This window comes from Panthera tigris, chromosome B3 (genome assembly GCF_018350195.1).
Source record: "Panthera tigris isolate Pti1 chromosome B3, P.tigris_Pti1_mat1.1, whole genome shotgun sequence".
In the NCBI taxonomy this organism is placed as follows: Eukaryota; Metazoa; Chordata; class Mammalia; order Carnivora; family Felidae; genus Panthera; species Panthera tigris.
Genome location: NC_056665.1, coordinates 102139916 through 102153356, shown reverse-complemented (window position 1 = coordinate 102153356; position 13441 = coordinate 102139916). Strand labels below are relative to the sequence as shown.

Genomic DNA, 13441 nt, shown 5'->3' with positions numbered 1-13441 from the left:
TCTCATGATTCATGGGTTCGAGCCCCGCACAGGGCTCTGTGCTGTACAATCAGGCTCTGTGCTGACAGCACAGAGCCTGCTTGGGATTCTCTCCTTCTCTCTCTGCCCTTCCGCCTCTCACTCACTCTCAAAATAAACTTAAAAATTTTTAATTAAAAAAAAAAAATCACCCAATCCTGTTATTTCATGCTCAAAACAAAACAAAAACAAAGAAAGTGTAATGTTTATTTGGTTTCTTGAACAGAACTTCCTTATTGTGGGAAATACAAAGTCTGAGAATCAAAGAATCACGAGATGACCACCTACCCATGTGTTCATACATTGATGGAGGACCAGAAAACACACTTTTATCATTCAATTCTTAAGCTGACAGGGTTCCAAAGGCTAGCTTATACTAAAAATTCACGTAAATTTATTAAGTCATAATGAAGATCAAAATTCCAATTTCAGAAACTGGAATACCTAAGTTCTCCATTCATATTGTTTCCTCTCCTGGTATCAACATTATTAAACCAGAAGGTTTGGGTTACACATGAAAAAAAGCAAAGAAAGAAGAATAACCTAAGAAAGAATTCAACCAAGCTATGATGAATCTTACAGTTTTTGACCCACAACTGATTATAATCCCCTTAAGAACCAAAGAACTTGCTCAATACAAGAAGATTCAGCACCCTTACCTACACTTTCCTAAAGGCACAACAAACATGGCTTAAAAATTTTTTAAGCTCCTCCTTAAAGCCTAATCAACTTTAGTTACTTTCTTCAGCTGATATAACCAAATGGATTTTAACTTCCTAGGTATTCATACTCTTCTGATCTTCAGCTAATTCCCTTAACTGTTCTAATCTCTCTAGCTGCTCACTTACTAAACCACAAAGTTCCTTCTGAGGATGTCTCACTGCATCTGTTACTACCCAGCTCTTCCTAATTTTCTGAGTCTCCGTATCTCAAAGCTGAATAGTATACTCCCTTCAAAGAGAAGAATCTGGGGCGCCTGGGTGGCTCAGTCTGTTAAGCATCCAACTCTTGATTTTGGCTTGGGTTATGATCCCACAGCATGGGATCAGGGTGGGATGAACCCCAAGTTGGGCTCCGCCCTGGGCATGGAGCATGCTTGGGATTCTCTCCTCCCCCTCTCTTCTGCCCCTCTCCCTCACTCATGCATGCACTCTCTCTTTCTCTCTCCCTCTCTTGTGGGGCTCAATCCCATGACCTATAATCAACACCTAAGCTGAAACCCAAAGAGTCAGATGTGCAAATGACTGAGCCACCCAGGAGCCCCCAAAATAAACTGCTTTTCAAAGACATTTTCTCAAATCTCCCTCAGCCCCTTCCTGGGCCTCCAAGCAATGATTCTCTAGTTTTCATGGCAGATTCTTATCCCCACCCCCTCAATCTCCCATCCCCACCTCCAGGAACTTTTAATTAAGTACAATCAATTCTGCTATATGGGATTGACAGATATATTGGGGAACAACTTGAATAGAATGTGAATTTTGTGTTTGCTTATGTATGATTTCTACTGTGAGAAACACTGAATGTACATTCAAAACTGCACTCAGCTTATCCCAGCTGTATAGAAATATAAAAAACACAAGCACACATCTCAAACATTTTAGCAAAATTTTTTTTTAAAAAACATGTCAAGGATACACACCAACCGTACTGTTTTCCTGGAAATTTTCAGACACATTGCAGCAACATGCGTGAGTTCACGGAGACATCCCAGGCTCCTCAGATAGTCTAGACTGGGAACTGGCTAAGTGCTCCACCCAAGTCTAATGGCTCTAAATTCAACTTACATGCTATATACCAAGTGGCCACCCAAACCTGTCTCCAGGACTCCAGGTTTATACACTGACTATTCAAAATCTCCACCTAGATGTCTAATAAGCTAGCAAGCATCTCAAACTCAACATGTCCAAAATCAAAATCCTGACTCCCTGTGCACGTTCCACCACCACCCTCCCAAAATCTTCCCCATTTTAGTAATCAACAAACCCATTTTTCCAATTTCCAAAGCCAAAAACCTTGAGTCATCCTTGACCCCCTTTTTCCCTCACAAACCACATCAGGAATTCCCATTGGCTCTACCTTCAAAATATACTCAGAATCCAACTACATCTGACCCTTGAACAACAGCGGGGATTAGGGGCACAGACACCTCCCCATCCCTATGCAGTCAAAAATCCGAATTAAAAGTTCTGACTCCCCCAAAACTTAATAGCCTACTACTGTCTGGAAGCCTTACTGATAACATAAACAGTTGTTTAGCACATACTTTGTATGTTACATGCATTATATTCTGCATTCCTACAATAAAGCTAGAGAAAAGAAAATATGAAAAAAAGCATAAGGAAAATACATCTACAGTACTGTACTATAAAAAAATCCATGTAAGTGGACCCAAGCAGTTCAAACCCATGTTGTTCAAGAGTCAGCTTGTGCCATTCACCACCTCCACTGCTAATACTCTGTTCTAACCACAATTTCTCACCTGCATTAGTCTCCCATAGTCTTTGAATTCTATTCTTGCTCTCCATATGGTCTACTCTCAAACTCAGCAACCAGTATAATCCTATAAGGAAAAAGAAAAGCTCATCATATTTTTTTTCTGTGCCACACCCTTGTTAAAAAGAAAACCACAGGCCCAAAATGGCATCACTTGCGGGGGCACCTGGGTGGCTCAGTCAATTAAGCATCTGACTTCAGCCCAGGTCATGATCTCATGATCTCACAGTTAAATGGTTCAAGCCCCACATTGGGCTCTGTGCTGACAGCTCACAGCCTGGAGCCCACTTCAGATTCTGTGTCTCTCTCTCTCTCTCTCTCTCTCTCTCTCTCTCTCTCTCTCTCTCTCTCTGCCCTTGCCCTGTTCCTGCTCTCTCTCTCTCTCTCTCAAAAATAAATAAACATTAAAATTTTTTTAAAGATTACATAGTCCTCTATATTTTACTAGCTACCTGAAAATTCAGTTTTATTGTTGACATCCTCTAAAATCATAGTAGGTATTTCAGACAACAAATCCTAATATATTCTTTTTCTCTTTCCACCAACCTTCTCCCCAGGACTTAGCTTTAAATACAGCTTTAAACACATTTAAGGAAAATCTCTTGAGATTTAGATTCCAAACAACCTTGTCTCATAGCAAGATCTAACACCATGCACTTCAAAATCTAAGCATGCCTATTTAAACCAAAGATTACCTGTGACCCAAACCCACACTATTTGGCCAAACCTAAAAATCACTTTTTACCTTTGCCTCATTCAATTCCCTCGTCCTCCTGACCTTCGCTACCAGCTGTCTTCAATGTGGGAGGATTATGAATTGATGAGCTTTTAATAGGAAGCTATTTGGTTATTCTTAGGCAGAAAGTAAAGTCCATCTGGGTTTGTTTTGGAGTCTCTGTGATGTGACAGAACCTCAACTAGGGATTTTACTTCTTCTATAAACTATTTCATCTGCGACTTGTGTATACTGAGGATGTTTAGACACACCTTAAGCAGGCCTGGTGTCTAGTCTACAAAAGTATCTGGATTGTCTTAGGTCCTTCTGAAAAGCAATGGACCAGCATCCTGCCCCACTTCAAGAACGAGTTGGCTCCTTGTTACTATGGTGATGAACACCCTGTGAACAGAGGTAATTTGCCACTTGCTGAAATTCAAAGCATTCTGTAGCATTGTTTTTTATCAGGAACAAGATGGGAGGAGCAGCAGAACCAATTATGGAGTATATTTATAAACACTTAAAGGAGTGTGTTACTGTATTCTGAATAACAAGATTTTAAATTGTTTAGTTTACAGGAAAAAATGAAGGAAATAAGAGGACTGAAGAAAAGAAACATGTTGACCTACATCCTAACACGTACAGCTCTGCATCATTGTTGAACCTGGCACTACAGCTTTTCCAAAATAGAGTTCTTAGACTGGTTTTCAGATTGGTCGCACATACACAATATATATTAGTTTTCTCACCAGCATTTAGTCTCCTATTAGTCTCCTGCTAGTGTGTTTTGTGTATGTGTGACCAACCAACAGTCTGGAAGGGAAGAAAAATCCACTCAAGTAACAAGGTATCAACCAAGTAGGGTAAGAACAATGCTTCTGAAACACTAACAGTTAAAGGAAAGAAATTATATCTCAATAAATTCTTCAAAGTCACACTCAGGGGCACCTAGGTGGCTCAGTCAGCTAAGTGTTCGATTCTTGCTTCTGGCCCAGGGGCATGATCTCATGGTTCGGGAGTTTGAGCCCCGCATCTCTCTCTCCTCTCTCTCCATCCTTCCCCTGCTTGTGCATGCTCTCTTTTTCTCTCAAAATAAACAAACATTTAAAAAAAAAAAAAGGAAGAATACTCAGCACCTATTCCTGATTTTCAAAAAAATTCTTACCAAACTAGGAAAACTTGACCTTAATGAAAGGAAACAGAAATTTATATGAAACAGCATACTTAATATCAAAATATTTAAAACATTCCCCTCCTATATTCAGGAATAAAACAAAGATGCCAGCCATCACATTACAAAAACAAACAAACATGCCACTAACATATTCAAAGGGAAGAGACAAAAATCTGTCACTGCTTGCAAGCTACATGTTATGGGCTTTCATGTTACTAATCAAATTAAAAGTTACTTGGTCTCACAGCTCAAAAACTTACCAGATACAAGATCAAAATTTAAAATCAGGGGCGCCTGGGCGGCTCAGTCGTTTAAGCGGCCAACTTCAGCTCAGGTCATGATCTCGCGGTCCGTGAGTTTGAGCCCCGCGTCGGGCTCTGTGCTGACAGCTCAGAGCCTGGAGCCTGTTTCAGATTCTGTGTCTCCCTCTCTCTCTGACCCTCCCCCGTTCATGCTCTATCTCTCCCTGTCTCAAAAATAAATAAAATGTTAAAAAAAAAAAAATCTTAAATCAAACAAAAAAAAACATGAAACAAATAATTAACACATGACCCAGCAACTCTATTCCTAGATATATACCCCCAAAGAACTGAAAAGAGATACTCAAATACTTGTACACAAAATTTTATAGCAGCACTATTTAAAACAGGTGCAAACAAATGAGATGTCCGTTAGTGGATGAATGTATAAACAAATGGCGGTGTATACATACAATGGATTAATGAAGTACTGGTACAAGTACTTGTAGAGAGCAAGATGGAGTCACTCAGGTCAAACAAGGGCCTTTGTCAAGCAGTGACACTGTTAAGGGTACTGCAGCTACAAGATATCATCAAGACCAGCACCAGTTAATGACACCCCAGAAGTGATAACAAGAAGCAGAGGAGGTCTGCAGGGGCCCAAGAATGATTAAATCCTTTTAAAGGGTGGAGGGGGGGGGATTTCTGCAGCTGTCAGACTCTTTAGACACTGACCCCTCTTTGACCACTTTAAAAAGGCAGCTGCAGCTGGAAGGCTCTGCCCAACTGATCTCTGAACAGAGGTGAGATCCTTCACTGCTTGAACATAATAAGCAATAAGTGCTGAGAGCTGACCCGAACAGGACCTAGGCCTGATCTCAACTGGTCGCTCACAGACTGACTCCTCATTTGGTTCATTAATTTCCCACCCCCTGTGTGATCTTGTGTGTTGTGTGACTTGTCTTGTGCTCTGCTGTGTAAGAAGCCAAGTTAATCATGTGGTGAAATGTCACTGAGTTTGGAATCCTGAACCTGCTTTATAATTATGTTAACACTGCTTTATGACTGAATAGAGCTGACACTGTAGACAGATACAACTTACGTGTGTACCTTCACAGCGTGCTTATAACAGTACTACAACATGGATGAACTTTGAAAACATTATGGTAAGTAAAAGAATCCAGACACAAAAGGTCACATATTTTATGATCCATCTGTGGAACAGACAAACCTATAGAGACCGAAAGTAGATTAACGGTTGCCTAGGGCCTAGGGGTGGGGGTTGGGGGGTCAGGACTCGGTGGGCAAAGAAATGGGAAGCAACTGCTAATGGATATGGAGTTTCTTTTGGGAGTGATGAAAATGAATCAGAGGTGATGGCTGCACAACTATGTGACTATACTAAACACCAATGAACTGTATACTTTTAAAACGCAAATCTTATGACATATAATTCTTATCTAAATTTAAAAAGAATAGTAAGATTTGTTGTGGGAAAAATAAAGTTCCCAAAACATACAAAAATACTACAGTAATCAAAACAGTATGGCAAGAGAGCAGAAACAAGTAAGTAGTTCAAGAAAACACCCTAATTGATTAAAGCAGGATGTTTGAATAAACTCACTGGGTATCTGAGTGAAAAGGTAGATGCCTACTTCATTATAAAAACTTACAAGTGACAGATTGAATAAAATGTAAAATCCAATGCTGTCAAATATGAGAGAATGATTTTAAAATCTTAGTAGGGGAGGTGCCTGTGTGGCTCAGTTGGTTGAATGTCTGACTCTTGATTTCCACAGGTCATGATCTCATGGTTCATGGGATCAAGCCTCTCGTTGGGCTCTGTGCTGACAACAAGGAACCTACTTGGGATTCTCTCTCCCCCCTCTCTCTTCCCCTCTCCTACTCACACTGTGTGTGTCTCTCTCTCTCAAAATAAAAATAAACATTTTTTATAAATACATACATACATATATACACAAAATACTGACATATCTGGCTAAATACAAATTCTAAATATCTATTTGGGGAAAAGACACAATAAGGTTAAAAGATAAGCAAAAGATTGGAAGAATATTATTTGCAATATACAAAAAGGATTAATTTCCATGATATTAAAAACTTCATGCAATCCAATGGAAATGGAGGAGAGAGGGGACAGTATTTTAGTATAATACCATTGGTGTGAAACAAAACTGAAAAGACTGTGTAGTTTGCAAATACAGAAAAACTGGTTATGCTTGGGATGACAGGGACATTTTTTTCTGCATCATATTTTCAATGTTTGAATTTCTGACCACAGTATATACAGTAATTCTATAATACCAAAAACAATTTAAAAAGGAAAAAAGTCTGAGAGGCAAACTTAAAAAAGAAACTTAAAAAAATGTTTATTTATTTTTGAGGTAGGGAGGGGCAAAGAGAGAGACAGAGAATCCGAAGCAGGCTCCACGCTGTCAGAGCAGAGCCCAACACTGGGCTCGAACTCACAAACCATGAGATCATGATCTGAGTAGACATCAAGACATCGGATGCTCAACCAAGTAAGCCACACAGGCACTACTGAGAGACAAACTTTAAGTAGCTGAGGGACACTAAAGGATTTTTAAAGGGGAAGTAGAATGGATGGTTTAGCATTGTTGACGGATCCCTGGAGTACCTTTATAGAGAATGGATAGGAGAGGTACCAGTTTGGAAATAGTTATTGATTCATTTCTCCATTCAACAAATGTTAAACACCTACTGGGGCTTGGCACTGAGCTAACCACTGGCACCAGTTAAAAATGTTGCAAGTTGTCTCTCCAAAAGGTCATATACCTATTTTGGGCAATGGTGCAAAGGAAATAAGGGAAACACCTATTGTTTGTTTCTTTCTTTTCTTTTCTTTTCTTTTCTTTTCTTTTCTTTTCTTTTCTTTTCTTTTCTTTCTTTCTTCCTTTGTGGTGCGGGGGTGGAGGGGAGGGATGCATATAGAACTTTTGCCATTTTAAGACATCTGTGAATAATATCCTTGTGGTATTCATTGTATTACAAAAGGACCAGGTATTCCTTGTAAGTATAACACATATTTTGGCAACTCACTGAAGAAAAAAAACAAAAACGCAACATCAGCCTTGTTCTTACAAGTTCAAGATTCTTTGACTTTGGAAAGTCCAAGTCCTAAAAAATCTCTAAAAGAACTTCAAAGTCACCCTTACTCATTTTCTGTCCTTTTTAAAATTCTTTGGTTTTGTCAAGAGATGAATAAAAAGAGGACACAATATTAACAGGCCAAAGGAAAAACATCTTAATGAATCATATTAAAGATATTTATAATTATGATTTAATCTGCACTGGTTTCTTTTTACAGACATGTTCCCATTTTATCACAGCCATCTGCTATTTCAACAGTAAGCCTGTTTTACCAAGTTTTAATAAAGACCATGACTATACATAAAAATTTTTTAAACTTTCTTACCATAAAACTTATTTTTTAAAAGTGTCCCCTAAGTGAAGAGGCAGAAAAAAGAAACTGCTGATGAATTTGGTAAAAAATTCACGCTACCATTTGGCTTAGGACATTTCAAAATGTGGGGGGTGTGGCACCAGCTCCTGGTTTACCACCACTTTAAAGCTAAGTGCTCTGCTTCACGATCTAGGGCTGAGAAAAAGAGCTTTTCTGAGGTTGCTGGTCAGCAGGCAATCACCGTCACCTTGACAAAACCAACTGGCTGAGTGAGCTTTCCTTAAACCTATCATAATGTTACCATCATTCTTCCCAAACCATGCTGACAAGGTCCCTCATGTATAGATTTCCTATTGTAAATGCATGATGTGGGCAATACCAAAGCAAATGCAAGTCCCTTTCTGAGGAAGGGTATGGTTAAGGATGACAGTCACAGGACCTAGATATCATACGACAGTCCCAATTTCACAGTATTCTATTGTTTTCACATAAGGTGATCTTTTAAATGTGTGATTCAAGATGATTTAATAGACTCATGAGAGTTTTTTTAAGTGAATACAAAGTTCAAAACACAGAAAAGAAAAAAAAACAATCTTTCCAGACTCTCCTGAGTCTGAATTTTGGACCTGAGCACATAATCATATGGAAAAAACCTGGCCTAATCCTCCCAAACCATCCTAAGAGAAGAATTTCTTCCCAGGCAGCAGCTCACCAGAAATTACAAATGATTTTTAAAAACAAAGCAAACAAGAAGAAAAAGCCATTAGCACATACAAGCTTCTAACTGAAACACAAAAGACAGTGAGGAAAGGAGAGACTAGAAAAGGGAGCAATAAACAGTGGTTTCCAGAAGCCCTTTTTGCAGAAATGTTTACTTTAGCAGTTGGATACTGCTGTACACTGGATCTTACAGAAATAATTACCATCTTCACAACTGTGAACAAACAAGAAAGTTCATGTGGTCATCTAATCTATTTCACATGTGCAATGTCAAATATTTATTTGTTCCTTTTATATCTTATTAAATATTTATTCTTTTTAGCCATAGCTGTCACTATCTTGAGCCACAAAATCTTTTATTTTTATTATTATTTTTTTAATATTTATTTTTGAGAGATTGACAGAGTGTGAGCCAGGAAGGGGCACAGAGAGAGGCAGACACAGAATCCGAAGCGGGCTCCAGGCTCTGAGCTGTCAGCACAGAGCCTGATGCGGCAGGGCTTGAACCCACAAACCGTAAGATGATGACTTGAGCTGAAGTCAGATGCTTAATCAACTGAGCCACCCAGATGCCCTCACAAAATGATTAAAAAAAAAAAAAAAGATGTAAATACATGCATTCCTCAATAGAGGAATCCAGGAATTTCTTAAATGCCAGAGTGGCCCACATCCCCATTCTGAGACATCACAGGCAATTGCTTTTACTTGAGCTGCCATCCAGGTATCCTAGAACCTTCCTACTCTGACCTTATCCAAAAGGTAATCATCAATAGATAAGGAGAATTTAGTGGACTGTGAGGTGGCCTGGTATGAAATTAAGGAAAAAGAGGGTCTACCTAACCCAATCACATCAAATCTAATGGGGGGAAAGGACAATGTATTTGAGAAGAAGAGATTAAGAGTGGAGACAAAGTCAGAAGATTGGAAGATTCGCTAGATGAGGGAGCAATAAATGCCTGCTTCAGAGTGGATGAGGTGACCAGATCAGCAGACCCAGCCAATGAAGGACAACAGGAATTGCTACAGACCTGGGACAATTAGGTACTATCCCAATTCACCTCAAACCAAACTATGTGACCTGAAATTGTATTATGTGTTTCCTTACGTCCCCACACATCCATATAAAAATCTAACAACAGGTCATGATTCAACACCTACTTTATGAAAAGGAAAAATATTCTACAATCAGAATTATTTCCTGACTGCATTTATATGACTTGCAAACCAGTAAGGGGTTGGCTAAGACCATTCAGATCCCCCTTAAATTGCTAAGGTTATCTACCTATTTATTCCCAGAATTATATCCCAGACTTCTGGATAATACTGGATGGTGGACTAAACACAAAGCTATCTGTTGCTCCTTCCCCAAACACTAAGATTTTTTTTTTTTTAAACACATAAACCCAATGGTACGAAGAGAACTGGAGACTGTAGTCACAAAACCTGGAAAGATGAAATATAAATGGCTAAAGGGTAGAGGACTCAAAGACTTAAGAAAACTGAATCCTAAGGTAAGCATCAGGGAACAACATTCCCCCAAAAGTATCAGCAGAGAATAAATGGGAAGGGTTAACAGAAAATCTTTCTTTTAAAAAAAAATGGGGTGCCTGGGTGGCTCATTCAGTTAAGCATCCGACTTTGGCTCAGGTCATGATCTCATAGTTTGTGGGTTTGAGCCCTGTGTCAGGCTCTGTGCTGACAGCTTGGAGCCTGCTTCAGATCCTGTCTCCCCCTCTCTCTGCCCCTCCCCCCACTTGCATTCTCTCTCTCTCTCTCTCTCTCTCTCTTAAAAATAAAGATTGTTTTTTAACATTTATTTATATTTGGGAGACAGAGAAAGACAGCACAAGTGGGGGAGGGGCAGAGAGAGAATGAGATACAGACTCCGACGCAGGCTCCAGACTCTGAGCTGTTAGCACAGAGCCCAACGTGGGGCTCAAACCCACAAACCACGAAATCATGACCTGAGCCAAAGTCGGAAGCTTAACCAACTGAGCCACCCAGATGCCCCAAAACTAAACTTTTTTTTTTTTTTTAAAAGCTTACTTTGAGGAGAGCACACATGTGCAAGCAAAGCAGGGGAGAGGCAGAGAGAGGGGAGAGAGAGAATCCCAAGCAAGCCCCACACTGCCAGCACACAGAGCCCAACACAGGGCTCCATCTTATGAACCATGAGATCATGACCTGGGCCAAAATCAAGAGTTGAACACTCAACTAACTGAGCCACCCAGGGGGCCCCAGAATATCTTTCTGAAATGCAATTCCAGATCCAGTTGTTCAGACAAATGCCCTTCCCTCTCTTGCAAAGGGCTGAAGATAATCGAAAGAAGGTTAAAACAGACGGTTATACAGACCAGGGAATCACCAAGTAAAGCGAAGGCAGTTTCAGTTAGCATAGGTACTAGATCTCTGTCCATGGTGTGTTGGTAAATATAAATGTTTAACAAGTTGGGGGTAAGGAGAGGTGGAGACAAGGGTAATTATCTGTAATATCTGCTGAATTCTTGTGGTATAAATACCCTTACCATGGCTGCTTCAAGCTAAGAAATGATATCACTGTTCACAGAGATTAGACGGGATGCATGGTAGCCTATCATTAAATAGTATTTCCACCATACAGATTAGATGTAAATAATATCAAGAGCATCCATAATGACAAAATGTAATAAAATATTCAGGGGTAGTGAGTTTTTAGAATTTATTGATTTGATTTTTTTAATATAACATCTAAGTTTGCATAATCTTTAATAATTGTCATATTTAGCAAACGGCTCACAAAGTTCCTGAAAATTTTAACCACTGTCTATGATGCGCTAACACTAGTCATCGACCCAGCCCTCTTTATTAATACCCTTTCCCAAAAGGCTGACAGTCAGGCCTTCACTTCCAGGCAAGGGAGATTAGAAAAAACTTTTCTGGAGAATATTAACAATTAGTCTAAGAGGAAAAATTATATTTTGCCATTATATGACAAATTCTCAAACTAAATTTGTCCAGCCAGATCTTCCCACAGTGAAGCTCACAATTGTAGAAGTCCTACTGCACATGCAGAGCTTTCAATCAGAATTCTAGGATCCCACTATTAAATATTAGCAAATAGCCAAGAATTGCTAGACCTCTCTAGCACAAAGAAATGAAACAGAAAAAGCAAGTTGGGGGCGCCTGGGTGGCGCAGTCGGTTAAGCGTCCGACTTCAGCCAGGTCACGATCTCGCGGTCCGTGAGTTCGAGCCCCGCGTCAGGCTCTGGGCTGATGGCTCGGAGCCTGGAGCCTGTTTCCGATTCTGTGTCTCCCTCTCTCTCTGCCCCTCCCCCGTTCATGCTCTGTCTCTGTCCCAAAAATAAATAAAAAACGTTAAAAAAAAAAAAAAATTTAAAAGAAAAAGCAAGTTGGAAGAGACAGCACATGCTTTGCAGGCATGTGACCTAGGCAGTCACACAGTGCCCTGCACTTAGAAGATCCCTGTGTTAGATTTAATGCTCTGCCGTTGCTGTCTTGAAATTCTCTAATAAATGTTAACAAGGGGCCCTGCACACTGTCACTCTGAACTTGGCCCTGCAAATTATGTAGCTAGTCCTTACAGAGACTATGCAGGGTAAAGAAAATTCTGGGGGAAAAGATACCATGAATATATTCAGAAACATAAGAGAAAATATTGCAAACATAGTAAGAACAGTAAGTTAAAACAACGCAAAGAACACGCAAAGAACAGTAAGTTAAAACAAAATAAAACTAAAAAGAGTCAGAAAATGAAAGTGAGCAAAAGCATGCCTTGTTGGTAATTAAAATTGCAATAGCTAAAATGAAAAACTCCTTAGAACAGCATAAGAAGATTGGAAGATCAGTCCAGGAAGTCCAAAATCAGAGCATCAAGAGTTTAAGAGAAAACTAAGAGGGGGAGAAAGTCAGGGTACCTGGATGGCTCAGTTGGAAGAGCTTGGGATTATTGATCTCTGGGTTGTGAGTTCGAGCCCCACGTTGGGTATAGAGATTACTTACATGAAGTAAAAAAGTAAAAAAAGGAAAGTCATCAACAAAATAGTTCCCAGATTGAAAGGGTTTGCCAAGTACTCAATGGAACCAAACTCACACTAAGGCACCTTATTGTGCAATTTCAAACACAGAAACGAAGAAAAGAACCAATCACATAAATTATCAGGAACCTAATGTATCAGAATACCTTCTGCCAAAACAAAAGCATAAAGCAAGAAACAGGGAAATAAGAGATCTAGAAAACAAGAAATCCAAAACAAAAAGGCAAGGAGCATCCTCAAGATGTGGATGAAGGGAAGTCCCAGGATAAGAGCTGTGCATAAAAAAAAGTGGGCAATCAGTCCAGATGGAAGCACATCTTCAGGAATAAGGGAAACTAAGAGAATACCTTAACTGTCTGAACTTCCTGAAAGGAAATATGAACAAGTTGCAATTTGAGCTACATTAGAGAGAAGTTTAAAGTAAATAATAACAAAGAAAAATAAACATTTCAGGGAAAACCAAAAGTTGTACAGGAAAGTACAAGTGTTCATAGATTGCTCCATGGCTTAACTGTGAATAGCATGTTCAGTCTTAACTGTATAAATACTAAATACCAATCTAAGCAAATTTATGAACAATTACACTAGGATCGGAGAAGAAAA

The 13441-nt window shown here is 39.4% G+C and overlaps 1 protein-coding gene across 9 annotated transcripts in view; it reads right to left on the bottom strand.

Moving 5' to 3' along the window:
* Positions 1-13441, bottom strand: part of FBXO34 (F-box protein 34) — an 88431-nt gene that overhangs the window by 29322 nt on the left and 45668 nt on the right. For 4 of the 9 annotated variants that reach the window (XM_042989762.1, XM_042989760.1, XM_042989763.1 and 1 more), the window contains one exon: positions 2498-2578. The exons of the other annotated variants lie outside the window; for them this stretch is intronic. The gene's annotated coding sequence lies outside the window, so the exon portion shown is untranslated. Of the gene's footprint in view, positions 1-2497; positions 2579-13441 lie in introns of those variants that run through there. 9 annotated transcript variants of the gene reach the window in all.